General features: G+C 31.2%; 1 long non-coding RNA gene across 1 annotated transcript in view; it reads right to left on the reverse strand.

Annotated features, from left to right (window-relative positions):
* Positions 1-7,235: 7,235 nt before the first annotated feature.
* The window catches only part of LOC141520307 (uncharacterized), a 31,321-nt gene continuing 23,747 nt past the window's right edge, over positions 7,236-14,809 (reverse strand). The window contains exon 3 of the long non-coding RNA XR_012477584.1: positions 7,236-8,297. This is a non-coding gene — a long non-coding RNA (uncharacterized LOC141520307). The remainder of the gene's footprint in view (positions 8,298-14,809) is intronic.

Here is a 14,809-nt window from a genome sequence, read left to right on the forward strand (position 1 = left end):
TTCCATACTGACCATGCTGAAACAAGAAAAATAAGAAAAAGAAAAGCATGCTTTGATCTGTATTCAAATTCCCTCAGTTCTTTCTCCAAAGGTGAATAGCATGTTTCAGAAAAAATCCTTTGGAATTGTATTGGATAATTGTATTGCTGGGAATAGATATGTCATTTACAGTTGATTACTGTGCAATATTGCTCTTACTATGTACAATATTCTCTTAGCTCTGCTCAGTTCACTTCACTTCAGTTCATTTGTCATCTCAGGTTTTTCTGAAAGCATTCTGCTCATTATTTCTTATAGCACAATATCACGATCATGCATCACAACTTGTTCAAGCATTCCTCAATTGATGGGCATCCCTTCAATTTCCAATTCTTTGCCATCACAAAAAGAGCTGAATAATATATATATATGCTTAGGTATGTTTACACACACACATATATACATATATATATCATATACATATACATATACATATACATATACATATACATATACATATACATATACATATCTCCTTTTTTCTTTTCCTTTTATCTCTTTGGGATACAAAGCTATTAGTGATATTTCTGAGTTAACAGTTTTATAGTTCTTTGGATAAACTACTGAATTGCTCACCATAGTATTTGAAACAGTTCGCCTCTTTACCAAGATTACATTAGTGTCCCACTTTTTCTTATATTGCTTCCAACATTCATCATTTTCTTTTTCTATCATAATAACAAATGTTAGATGTTATATTGTATAAACATATTTTTACTAAATTGTATGGATACCCTAATAAAGATTGAGAAAATCAAAGTGAAGCACACTTTTGTAGACAAAAGTCTACACTAAAATAGAAGACAGAGAGAGAGAGAGAGAGAGAGAGAGAGAGGAAGGGGAAATAAAAATTAAAAAATGCTGAGGATATGATGATGATGATCTTAGAAGTAAAAAGTGGAAAATTGAGGCAGCTAGGTGGCACAGTGGATAGAGCACCGGCCCTGGAGTCATGAGTACCTGAGTTCAAATCCGGTCTCAGACACTTAATAATTACCTAGCTGTGTAGCCTTGGGCAAGCCACTTAACCCCATTTGCCTTGCAAAAACCTAAAACAAAAGTGGAAAATTATGAATCTGCCTTTGGTAAATGTTACCAAAGGTAGCATTAAAACCACTCTGCACTAAATATGTATTTTACACTATTCCTAATTTAACTCATTGAATCAGCAGCTATTTATTTATCTCAGAGGGTATCCACGCCAAGTTCTACTATCTATAATTTGAATTTGGCAAATTTATTCTTCCCAATATGGGGAGACATTATCAATTTCATTAGAACAAAATAAAATAGCTGTTATTTAAGGCAAGTTAGATCTATCTCTGTGATAGTCAAGTGTGTTATAATTTCTGTAGCAGCGTGACATTGATCTTTTAATAAATAGATTCTATGTCATGAATCAAGGTGGAAGAAAGATGTCCAAAGTGATGTTTTGTTTTCCTTCTATAAATACTCATGAGATTAATAGAGTGACTAGAATCAGCCTATAGGTCATATCTTTTAAAAGATTGTTATAGGGGCAGTTAGGTGGAGCAGTGGATAGAGCACCAGACCTGGGTCAGGAGGACCTGAGTTCAAATCTGGCCTCAGACACTTAATAATTACTTAGCTGTGTGACCTTGGGCAAGTCACTTAACCCTATTGCCTTGCAAAAAAACCCCAAAACACAACTAAAACAATGTTATGAAATGTACATTGCCATTAATGTGTTATGAAGAAGTAATCGTTTGTTAACATTATACTCCAAATTAAACTGTATCAGGAATGGAAACAGCAGTATATATCCTTTGATTTGAAACCATTAGGAACATCTCCATGTTCTGTAAAATCTCCTCCCCATGGACCAGCACTTTCCTTTACATTACATTATTAAATTATTATGTCTCCAGGTTATGACCTTTTGCTTCAATGGATATATGATATAACTGGTATGGGTACTCACTCAACCAGAGGGATTATAACTCGTCCATGCCTCCTGCTTTAGTGCAATTCTCATCCATATTCTTCAATAAATCCTCCAGAGAAGATCTCTCCAATGTGTTCAAAGTCTTCCTCTAAGTTCTTAAATATTTCAGTTTACACCAATACTTTAAATCTGTCATCATCACTCTTAATGCAAGATTGGTCCAACATTTTTGTTATATATTCTTTTGATGATTTCTTTTCTCTACACATGCCCATGCCATTTCAGGTAATATGGTACCACCTATTCCTATTTCAAGCCTTCAATTTTGCTTTGTGGGACTGTAGAAAACTTATATTTTTTTTTTAAAAAGAACTTTGTTAATAAACAAAACTTTTTTAGCTTCTTAAGGTTAGCAAATTCTGTGATGTAGATATTAAGTGTTAGTGTTAAACTACTACAATTATGTGATATTACCAGGGAAATGTTGCTGCTAAAAATTATAGACTGGGGAGTATAGAACATTAAATATGGAAATACTTAAAGAGCTATACAAGTTCTCAGATAGGATCACGTCATTCTTCTGTTAAATTCTAGGAATTATTATCATTATGAAGTGTCAGGGCAAGGTATATAAGTATGTATTTCTATATAGTTATCTCTCTAGATGCTTTATTCATATATGTAATTGTGTATATGTGTGAGTATATATATATATATATATATATTTGAGAGAGACGACAAAGATATATTCTGATATATATTATGGACTTATATGAACAGAGACTCTTCATGTGTAATATGAATAATATTCATTTTTCAACTTATTTTTCTTTCTGTAAATCATTAGACAATTTTATTAGATAGCGTAGGTGCCTAAGGAGCCCTATATAGTTCAGGGCCTCAATCAAAATAGGAAATTATTGATAGATGAAAAACTCTGGAGTTTGTCACCATCTAATGATGGTTTACTTTTCCTCTGGAGGATTAAAAAGAATACATTTAGAACTAAAAGGATTCATAGAGGGCCTTGAGTCTAGCATGTTTACTTTTTTTTTCCAGTGAGAAATCAAAGGTAAAAAGAATTCAAATTAATTACCAGGGGTCAAATAAATAGTAAAAACAATAACAAAAACAACAGCAGAAATGATGATAATGATGATTTTTAATACTTAGAATATGTATATCCCATTATCATTAAAAAAACTTTAATTATATCATTTCATTTAATCCTTTCCACAACCTTTTGAGACAGGTTCTCTTTATTATCTGTATTTTAATAGATGAAGAAATTGAAGCTAAGAGGAATTAAGTTGCTTACTCAGGGTCATTCACCTAATAAGTTACTGTTGTGATTTAGGATACACTCAATCATAATGGAAAAAATATTTGATCAGCATAAATATCCATTCTTATATCTTACTTGATATTAATAATCAGGAATTATTATTTAAAGTTATATTTATGGTAGCATTTATTAAGGAATATAGTATAATTCTGAAATGCATGAAGCAAAGTTTGATGAAAAACTTTTAAAGATGTTTGCTCTATCAAGTCAAAGAAGTTTGTATATACACATGCATATATGTGTGTATGTTTTAATCACTATCAACAAAACTTTACATTAGTCTAAGTTCTCAAAATCTCAAAATCATGGTGCTATAATGATATTACCTGCTGTTTCGTACTATCTATGCTGTTCTATCTGTTACCTTCTCCAATTTTGATCAAAGGTGCCTTTGATATTCTAAAGATCTTATAGGCAAATAATTGAAAGCACTTGTGGGATTATAATTTTGATTTTTTTCTTCTCTTTTGGACTCTTCTAAGGTGGCTTGAAAATTCTTCTCCAAGTATTTTTAAAATTTTTCTAATATTTCCTAAATTCCCTCTGTAAACATTTGAGTAGGTTCACAGAGTCTTCTCATACTTACTTTTCTTGTATATCTATTTCACTCTCTCAAATGCTAAAGGAATAAGTTGATTCATCTCAAATGTGGACGTTTCACTAACAATCACTGCCCCCCAAATTGGCAGATTTCTTCTTCATTTACATTTATATATTTTCCTCCCTCCAATTTCATATAGAAATTACTTCTAATTTAGTTGGTTTAGGTCCAGCTTTCTGTAAACTCACATTTTTCCCCTTCTGATAATTTATAGTGTTTACCTATATTTTTTGATGCCTAACATGGTTTCTAATCATTTTCTACTTAGTTTTGGTGAATTTTGTTATATGTTAAATTTCTCTAATCTATGAAAATAATTTTGATATGTTGGCTTTTTCTTTTTTGTGTGCTTTTGTTTTTAGTGCTGATGATTAAAAAATTAGCTTGGGGTCATGGTAATAACATAGTATCATTTTCTCTTTTTTTTGTTGTTTTCTTCTAAGTTGTCATATAATGATTCCTTGCTCTAACCAGTTGATTATTTAGCTATATGTGTAACTGATTTTTGAATTGCTACATTAGCAAAATCCTTTTCTTCATTAAGATATATTCAGGTACATATTTTAGGATATTTTTAATACCACAACTAATCCTTCCTAAATTTATTTTATGAAAGTACATACTAAACAATATAGTAATAATGATATCTAGCATTTATAGAGCACTTTAAGATTTATAACATATTTTATAACTAATAACTCAAATAATTTTTATGATAACCTGAAGAGCTAGGTGAAGCTATTATCTTCATTTACAAATATGGAAACTGATTCAAACAGATATTAAGTGATTTTTTTTTCAAAATCACAGATTTGGTTGATATTTTGGAGAAAAACAAGTCTTTCTTGGCATGGATCAATTGTTTTATCTAAGGACCTCTAACTGACCTCTAAAGGACCTTCATGTTTTTGACTTCTTTCATTTCATAATCCTAAATCATTTTTCTCATTTTCTTTTGATACCTTACCCTCTTTCCACTGAAATCACTGATTTGTACCAAGTTTTGGGACAATTTGATTTGCACAATCAAATTAAATTCTCCACACACTGTTTCTACTTTATAATGGATAACAAATATTGATCCTAAGGTGGCAGATATCATCATAGTAGTACCATTGCTCTTGTTATCATGCACTTCCAAACAACATGATTAAATGTCGTATTATCTTAGGCATACTCACAAGTCAACTTTGACAATTCCTTTATACAATCATGATGAAATCTTCCATTTTATCACAAATTGTGTATTCTGATTTGATTTATAATGAGAATATAAATTTAAAAGAAACATATTTGTTAATAATTAAACAACAACAAATTAATAGCTACCATTTGTTTAAATGTTATAGTCATTCATGGAGTAAGAGTTTGCAAAAGCCTATGTGTTATAATTTGAAATTTATGTGACCTTGCTACAGTAAATTGCAGTAGTACTTTATTTCCAAGAATCAGCAAACTATAGTTTTATGCATCAATCTAGCTTGCATCCATTTTTTGTACTGGCCTCTGAGTGAACCAATCTTTGTTTTGGGGCTATATAAAAAAACAATATTGGGCTACATTTGAATTGTTGATTGTATTTTGCTGAACATTGTTGTATAACCCAAGAAAGTTAGAGGAACAAAAGTGCCAATCCATTCTTCTAGAATGGGAATTTGATATGTTAATTTTGATAGGAAATGAAGGTATAAAAGATCTGGGTAACGGATTTCAGTTGAGAAGATCAGTCCTTAGAGGAACACCATAAGGAAGTACCCTAAGTAAGCTAAGAAACAATTTGCATAAACTGGTAAACTATAGTCAATTCCCTTCAAGGATAGAAAAATCGGAGGAAGTGTGCCAAAGATATGGTTCACCTACTTTAGAATAACAAATGAAAAATCTTATGTTGAAAGTTCAACCTAAAGTAAAATGCATGAAACTTTTTCTATTTGTTTTAAATATAAGTTGTCCATTTATTTAGGAAAAATAGAGATTATTTTCAATGGAAGCTGAACATCATATAGTCTGTGTTTTGATTTTCATGTAACATTTAATATATTCCATCAGAGAAGTATATAGGAAATACCTGATTTTATTATAGAGCTTTTTTGCCCATCAATTGCAATTTTTACATCTTTTCACAGCTAATGCTTAGCATAATTATTTGTATAAAGTGTATACTTCAAAATCTTGAACTGAATTCCCTCAGATCATTTAAAATTAAATATCTGTATTTTAACTAGATAGAATAACCACCTTTAAGGCTGCTCTAATCCAAGTTTTACATTCACTTTGTTATTTTAAGTAACTTATTCTTCTGGCCTTCAGTTTCATCATCCATAAAATTATGTTGAACTGATGCTGGGGTCCATTAACTTATTTTTTTTCAATTTTGATTTTAGTAAGTATATTGAATATATTTATAAATATTATTCTAGAATAAATATAATTACTTTATTTGGAGTTCTCAAATTATTTAAAAATAATATGTGAAATTCATTATATGCTTTTTATAATTTTTTAATTACAAAGCATTTATTTTCTTCCTCCTTTCTCTCTAGCTGCTGGAAAGAAAATAAGAAAGAAGGAAAGGAAGGAAGGAAGCAAGAAAGAAAAAGGTACAGAAAGAAAATTTTCGTCACACAAACATAGTCAAACAAAACTAATTGCCACATTGACTATCTGAAAAATGTGTTATGTATTTTTCATATTAATGCATCCTATCTTTGTTGTGATATGTACGATGTTCTCCTGGCCTAACTAATTAACAAAATAGTTGTCAAAAAATGCACTAACTATTATGGCAAAAACTTCTTGGAAAAAACTGGAAAAAAGTATGGCAATAATTCGATTTAAACAAATACCACCCACTTTATATCAAGATTAGCTCCAAATGTTTATATACCTGTATATGAATGGTCACCTCATAAAGAAATAAAAGTAATGAAGAAGAAATTGCCTTTCATTCTATTGCTATGGGAAAAGATCAAGATGAAATAAGAGATAGAGAGGATCTCATAAGAGAAGGTGGAATATTTTAATATGCAATTTATTTTATTCATTAAAATATCATTCAGGAAAGAGGTTCATAGACTTCATCAGATCACCAAATGGACAATGATACAACCCTGAAATAAAGACATCTAAGATTTGGGGTCTTTTAGATTTTTAGTTTGATTGTGATAATTTCATGTTTGTAGAACTATTATTTTTAATATATATATATACATATATATTCTGTAGAATAATCATTCATTTGGTTTTCATCTAATTCAATTTCCGTGTTCTGTTAGCTACAGTACATTCACTTGCAACTAATATTTAAGAATCATGAATCATGAATCATACGCTTAGTAAATTTCTGAGAAAAGACTATATCTAGATCACTTAAGTATTAAAGAACAAATTTCCCAAAACACATAAAACAATGATATTCAAGGAAGGTTACACTTATTCATAGTGGTAGGCGGCCTTATCTTATTAGCAGCTTTGGGTGGGAAGTAGGGGGAATGTTTCAGTTACTGATGGACAATGAAAATAACTGGAAAAATGAAATATGACTTTTAGGTTCTTTGCCACATAATCTTTGCCACAGTAATTATTTTATGATGTAATGAGCATTAAAGAAGCTCAAAAAGACAACACTTATAAAAAAATTTTCTCACATTGAAGTGTGTTTCCATTATTGTAGTAAGGAGGAAGGAAGAAAGGAGGGGAGAGAGAGAGAGAGAGCCAGCCAGACAGACAGACAGACTGACAGAAAATAGAGACATGAGACAGATAGACATACAGAAACACAGGGAAAGAGACAGAGAAAGAAACAAAAAAGAATGGAGACAAAGACTGGGAAAAAAATGAACAGAGAGGGAGACAGAGACAGACAGACAGAAAGACATAGTGAGAATAGTTGACAAATATCTTAAATTTTAGAGTGAGAAATGCCAGAATTTAAGAATTGTCTGGATACATTAGCTGTGTAAACTTATAAAAGTCATTTAAACTCTTGTTTCTCTCAAATTGTATAAGAATATAACATGAAGTGGAGATTTGGGTTCCTTGAATATTGTTTTCTAACTGAAAATTTTCCAAATAAATGTGGAGTAACAGACTATGGTTTATTACTTTAATAAAGAAATGAACAAAGAAAATAAAAATACAAAAAGAATAAGTAGATAAATATAAATAAATTGATGGATTCCTCCCACATTGTCCACACTTGAACATAGTAGTCTCCACACTGTCTAATGATGATGTTTATCCTTCATTCTCAAAGAAGCCCATGATATCAGGGAGGTAACACCAGGACAAGCAAGTCAATTTGGATTTCATTGAAGGTATGTTGTGCTAAGTCACCAGCCTCACTTTCTTCTCCAGTGCCATCTGGGTCCAGAATTATATATGAAGCAGAATGACTTGAGATTTCCCTAAACAAAAGGCAATCAGGGTTAAGTGATATGGCAAGGCCACACAGCTAGTAAGTGTCAAGTATCTGAGAATATATATGAACTCAGGTCCTCTTGACTCTAGAGGTGGTTCTCTATCCACTGTACTACCTTGCTGTGGAATAGCCAAAGTATTAGTGGTCCAAAATTCTAGTCCTGGATCAAGAATTTACTAGTTATGTTTTAGAGACAAGGCATAGAATAATTATAATAATTTTCATTGTAGCAATCACTTTTTCCTCTGAAGGAAGGAAATCTAATTTCTAGTTTTGACAGTATCTTAATTAGCTGTTCAGCCCTGGAAAAATCATTGAATTATTCTATGCTTCTTTTCTTGTTTATAAAATTAAATGGTCAAACCAAATGATTTGCCATATTATAAGCAATAGGAGTTCAAAACATATTTTCTGTGACTTTTGGTGCTGTTCCTTTTATTTTTAAATGCAAAAATGACAAGAATTTAATTAAGAGCAATGCATACATTAAATTGAAGAGGAAGAGCTCTGAATAACAGAACTGATTATTATACCAGAAGTTATAATACAGAATTAAAATAGATCAGAAAAATAATCATCCAATTTCTTCTCAAAGATCTCCATTGAAGGGGGATACTTGTGAAGCTTAACACTGGCTGTATGCAGAGGAATAAAGAGACAAAAGTCTTGTACTTTTCTCTTCTTATCTTTGAGAAAATTATTAAAGAACATAAAGGATTATATGCAGCATCTAGGGTACAATGTGGGAAGATGGTTAGCCGAGCAGCAATGGAGTTATAAAATTCCATTTTGAAACCTGAATGTGTGAACAAATCCTTTTTTTTCTCCATGTTTTACTTTGGACAGCTCTTTAAAAATGTAAATTACTTCAGCATCACTAGAGAAAATTTCCACACTGGGAATCTAACACATCAATGAAAATAGGTTCAAACCAAGAAAAAGTAATTTTAACTTTTGGGATTCTGTATCGATAATAGAGAAAGTGCAGTGATATTTGGGAGTGGAAAAAAATAAAAATCTAGATTGCTACTACTTCCATCCTAAGTTGGCAAAGAGGTAAGGAAGATTTGATTTTTTTATCCCAACATTAATGTTTTTAGGTTTTTTTTTTTTTTGCAAGGCAAATGCAATTAAGTGGCTTGCCCAAGGCCACACAGCTAGGTAATTATTAAGTGTCTGAGCCCGGATTTGAAACCAGGTACTCCTGACTCCAGGGCAGGTGCTTTATCCACTACACTACTTAGCTGCCCCCCAACATTAATGTTTAAAGATAATGAGAAGGAAGATGAGGAAAAAAAGAAATGGAGAAATTTAATATAGTGGAAAGGACTGAGACTAGAAATTAGGAAATATAGGTTCTTATCTTGCCTCCACCACTTATTAACTGTATGATCTGAATCAAGTCATTTGACTGAACATTAGTCTCTTCTATAAAATGGGGTCAATAGTATCTGCTTTGATGTTTCATAGCTTTATTGTGAAATTCAAATGAGAAAGTATATGTGAAAATTCATTGAAAATTCTAGAATATGTGAATTATATAGTTTTCTTTAGTAAGAATGTAAATCGCTGCTGCTGTTAGATTGAGTCTCACTACAGTTTCATCCTAATGGGTGCCAATAATGATAGTCTCTAGAAGTGTTTCCAACTTCCCTTTAGTATTTTATCTTTCATTAATTAATTAAATTTTATATCAAAGAGTCTTGGAGGTGAGGACAAATTAGCTTTAAAGTGTTCTTTTTTATTTTGTTTAGCAAAACATGAGAGAATTCATATTATACAAAAATATATTTCAATTTCAAATATATATTATATAATACATATTACACATTATGTTCAAAATTGTCCATCTTTTCTTTGCTTCCGTGTAGATTTTTTCCTGATCTCTGCTGTGCAATGTTTACTTTATTGTTTTTTAAAACATTCAGTACTTTATAGAGAATGTCTATTATCCAACCTAACTGAATACACTTTCCTGTTCAGTTCTACTTTGGCATAGATGAATATATAATCACTCGCACTCAATGTCCTAATTGACTATTATTTGTATTATCTCTTACATGGTATACAAAATTGAATTAGCTAAGAAATTAAGGTTTTCAATAAATATCTAATTTTTGTTCTTATGGTTTATTATTTTATTTTAATATCCTGATGGCATTTTCATATTTTTACATCCCCCCCTATTTCTTTGCTTACAGACCATTGCCTATAGGACTATCTCCAATAGTTCTGATGCACTTATGATCACTAGACCCAGATGACTCCAGAGGAGAAAGTGAGGCTGGTTATTGCCCAGCTCTCCTCATTTAAATCCAATTCAATGTATGTCATGGCAGCACCTCACTTATGTCATAACTCTGTGATAACAAAGGTTAAAAAATAATTACAACATCCCTTTAATGCACTGTATTTCACTTTTTTCAGCAATTGATATTTCCATTTTGATTTTTATAAGAATTTGTGGAAACTCTATCAGAAATTCTCTTAGTTCATTTTTATTCTCTTCTTTTTATTTTTTTAGGGTTTTTTTTTTGCAAGGCAAATGGGATTAAGTGGCTTGCCCAAGGCCACACAGCTATGTAATTTTTAAGTGTCTGAGGCCTGATTTGAACCTATGTACTCCTGATTCCAGGGCCTGTGCTCTATCCACTGCACCACCTAACCGCCCCTTTTATTCTCTTCTTGATGTACACCAGGAAGGTGGTAATGATTTGGCTAATTTACAATGGAAAACATTCTGGTTTTGAAAATGCATGAACTTCTTAACTTCATCAAAGATTTGCATTCCCCTAATGATAAATCGTCAAAGGAGATGAACAGATAGTTTCCAAATGAAGAAATTAAAGCTATATATATAAAACCATATAAAAAATCATTCAAATCATTATTGATTAGAGAAATGTAAATTACAACAACAATGAGGTATCACCTCACACCTATCAGATTGTCCAAGATGGAAAAAGGAAAAATAATCAGTGTTGGAGAGGTTGTGGGAGGATTGGGACATTGATGCATTGCTGGTCGAGTTGTGAAGGGATTCAACCTTTCTGAAGAGCAATATGGAACTATGCCCAAAGAGAAATAAAACTGTTCATACCTTTTGACCCAGCAATTTCAATTCTAGGTCTATATCCAGAAGAAGCTATCAAAAAGGGAAAAGTCCCACATGTTCCAAAATATTCACAGCAGCTCTTTTTGTAGTAGTAAAGAACTAGAAATTGAGGGGATGCCCATTAATTGGAGAGTGGCTAAACAAGTTTAGGTATGTGAATACTATGGAATACTGTTATTCTGTAAGAAACTATAATGTCAGACTAGCAAAATATGGAATGAATTACAAGATCTGATATTGAATGGAGTAGAAAAAAGAGAACATTGTACACATCAACAACAACATTATGAGATGAACAACCTTGATGAAAGCAGCTCCACTTAGCAGTCCAGATTGCTAAAACAACTGGATTAGACTGACCGTGGACTATATGATCTCCACCCAGAGGAAGAAAAACAAAACAAAACACACACACACACACACACACACACACACACACACACACAGACATAAATAACCCCTCATAATCTGATGAACACTTTATAAAAATGATCTCTTATGTTTTTCTTTCCCTTAATCCTAATTCCTCATCCCGAAAATCACTAATCTGTAAACATTTTTATCAAAACATGTATATACAATGATAACCTGACTCTTTACCACTGAGGGGAGCAGGGTGGGAAGGGAGGGTAGAAAGAAATTTTGTAACTTCAAAATATACATATGCATATGGATGAAAATAATAAATAAGTAAACCAAAACTTCATTGAAGGATTGGAAGGCATGCTGTCAAATGATCATAATCTTTATTTGGGTATATTTTAGGCAATTAGATAATATATATTTATGTTTCAAATTTTCAATTCCCATAAAAAAGTCAAATTTTAACTCTTATAAGCACAATATATCTCCAAACCAAATTTCTATGAAGCAGCCATAACAAAAGTTTTCAGGACACATTGTCTCATTATTCTTATTTAGAACTATAAATTCAGACAAATTCATATAAAGAAAGCATAAGAGACAAAGTCAAACATTAATAGATGATGATGACAAAACAACACAGAATGCAAGGAATTTATTTTAGGCTTGCTTCCTGATTTTCATTAATTTTTAATTTCAAATTTCTTCTAAGAAATCTGTCTCAATGGAAATATCTTATATTCATTTAGTCATTTGACATTTTTTGTCAAAGTCATGTCCAATATGTCCATGGGTTCTTAATAACTTTGCCAGTAGAGCACAAACTCTGATAGTTGCAACCTTATTGAAAAAGATCTAGAAATAATGAAAAGAGACCATGTCTGTTTTTTAAGTAGCAACCTTATTAAAATAAAGAGGATTCTCACAAGTAGTCTGTCCACTAGTTGATAAATTCTTTGGCCATAAAAGTAAAAAAAAAAACCTGCAAACAGACCTTTAATCCTCTGTTATCTATCGTGACTCTTCGGTGTTGGTACCAAGGTGTTGGCAAAGAAGACAGAAAGTACTTATAAATATTGAATTTTATATGGTTTTTTTTTTAGTTTTTTCAAGGCAATGGGGTTAAGTGGCTTGCCCAAAGCCACACAGCTAGGTAATTATTAAGTGTCTGAAGCTGGATTTGAACTCAGGTACTCCTGACTCCAGGGCTGGTGCTCTATCCACTGCACCACCTAGCTGCCCCCATATATGAATGTTAATTTACTAGTTAATACCATAAATGTGAGACTGTTGTTCAATAAATGAGTGGAATTAATAAAGTAATTTAAATGCATCCATATTTATTTATGTACATTTGTTGTATAAATTAAACCAAATACAAAAGAAAGATGAAACTAAATGAGAATATCTTTTAGATGCATAATTGCTTTTATTGTATATTCAAGGGCAGGAAGAAATATCAATTTAGGATATATTTAGTCATCTTATATTGCAGTGTTCTTTGCAAACATTTACAATAATATTACAAAGAACATAATATTTGCTTATATGCCAGTTATCTGCTGTGAAGGCTGAGAAATTCAGAAAAAAAAATTCTATAAAGAACTCTATGAGGGCTTTCAAATTAAATCAGAATACACTTTAATATCATATGATTACAATGAAAAGGTAGATACGGGGAAGAAAAAAGATATTGGATAATAATATGATTCAGAAAAAAGCATGTAGAATTTATAGAAGACATCTCTATATATCATATAAATATAGTCTTCAGTTATAGAATGGTGAGACGCTGGACATAACAATTTTGAAGAAATATCATTAAAAATGGCATAACTTATATTCCTAATTGGAAAAAAGAATATATTTAACATATTTAACATGAATAAACTGTCAATTCATGAACTTTTGATCAAACATCAAAAATCTATACCAACTTAGATGAAAAAAAAGGCTTTCTAATTTGTGACTCAAGTGACTCCAAACTGAACTATTTAAAATAGATGTCTCAAAAGACAAAGAATATATTGGCAATATTATCATATATTATATTATGGATTCAGCAGTAAGATGCACTAATGTCCTTTGTGTTATGAATGTGTTCTTTAAAAAGAGAATAAAAATATCCTGTAGAGATTTGCAAAGTAGATAAAATGACTATAATTCAGATGATTATATGGAATTGGAAAAGTCACATAAAATTGGTACATTGAAAGCATATGAATGTATACACACATATGAGTATACACTGAAAGACACAATGGACCAATTTATGGGTTTTTCTTTCATTCTTTATTACTTGCTTAAGCATTTCTGCATAGTCTAAAAAGAATTAATTTGCTGGTTAGAGGGCCAGTCCTGAAGTCAGGACGACTTGAGTTCAAATCTGGATTCAGACACTTACTACCTATGACCTTGGGCAAGTTGCTTAACCTAACTATTTCACATCGAAGGCTATCTCCAATCATTCTGATTTATATCTGGTCACTTGACCCAGATAGCTTCAGAGGAGAAAGTGAGGCTGGTGACTTAGCTCAGCAACCTTCTCATTCAAAATTCAATTCATGTGCGTAGTATAACATCACCTCCCCTATGTCATGAACTCCTTCCAGAAGGAAGGATAAATATCATATATGTATATATATATATATATATATATATATATATATATATATATATATACACACAGACACATAAACATACACATGCATATATAAACTTGTCAATCCATGTAAACCTATAGCTATAGCTATAAGCATAGTAAGCATAGTTATAGCTATAACTATGCTTACATTTATGTCTGTATCTTTCTAATCCATATTTAAGTCTCATTTCTATATATATATACATATGTGTATGTGTGTTTAGCTAATACATATATCTTAGATAGACACTGCATATGCAATACACTGAATCTCAATATCGACAGATGGAAGATAACATCTTTGATTGTTTTTTGGAAAAAAAATGGCATTTTCTTTTTTAACTCCAGATTTCTCCAGGAAACAAAGGCTTATAAT

This window comes from Macrotis lagotis, chromosome 4, assembly GCF_037893015.1.
Source record: "Macrotis lagotis isolate mMagLag1 chromosome 4, bilby.v1.9.chrom.fasta, whole genome shotgun sequence".
Lineage (NCBI taxonomy): Eukaryota > Metazoa > Chordata > Mammalia > Peramelemorphia > Peramelidae > Macrotis > Macrotis lagotis.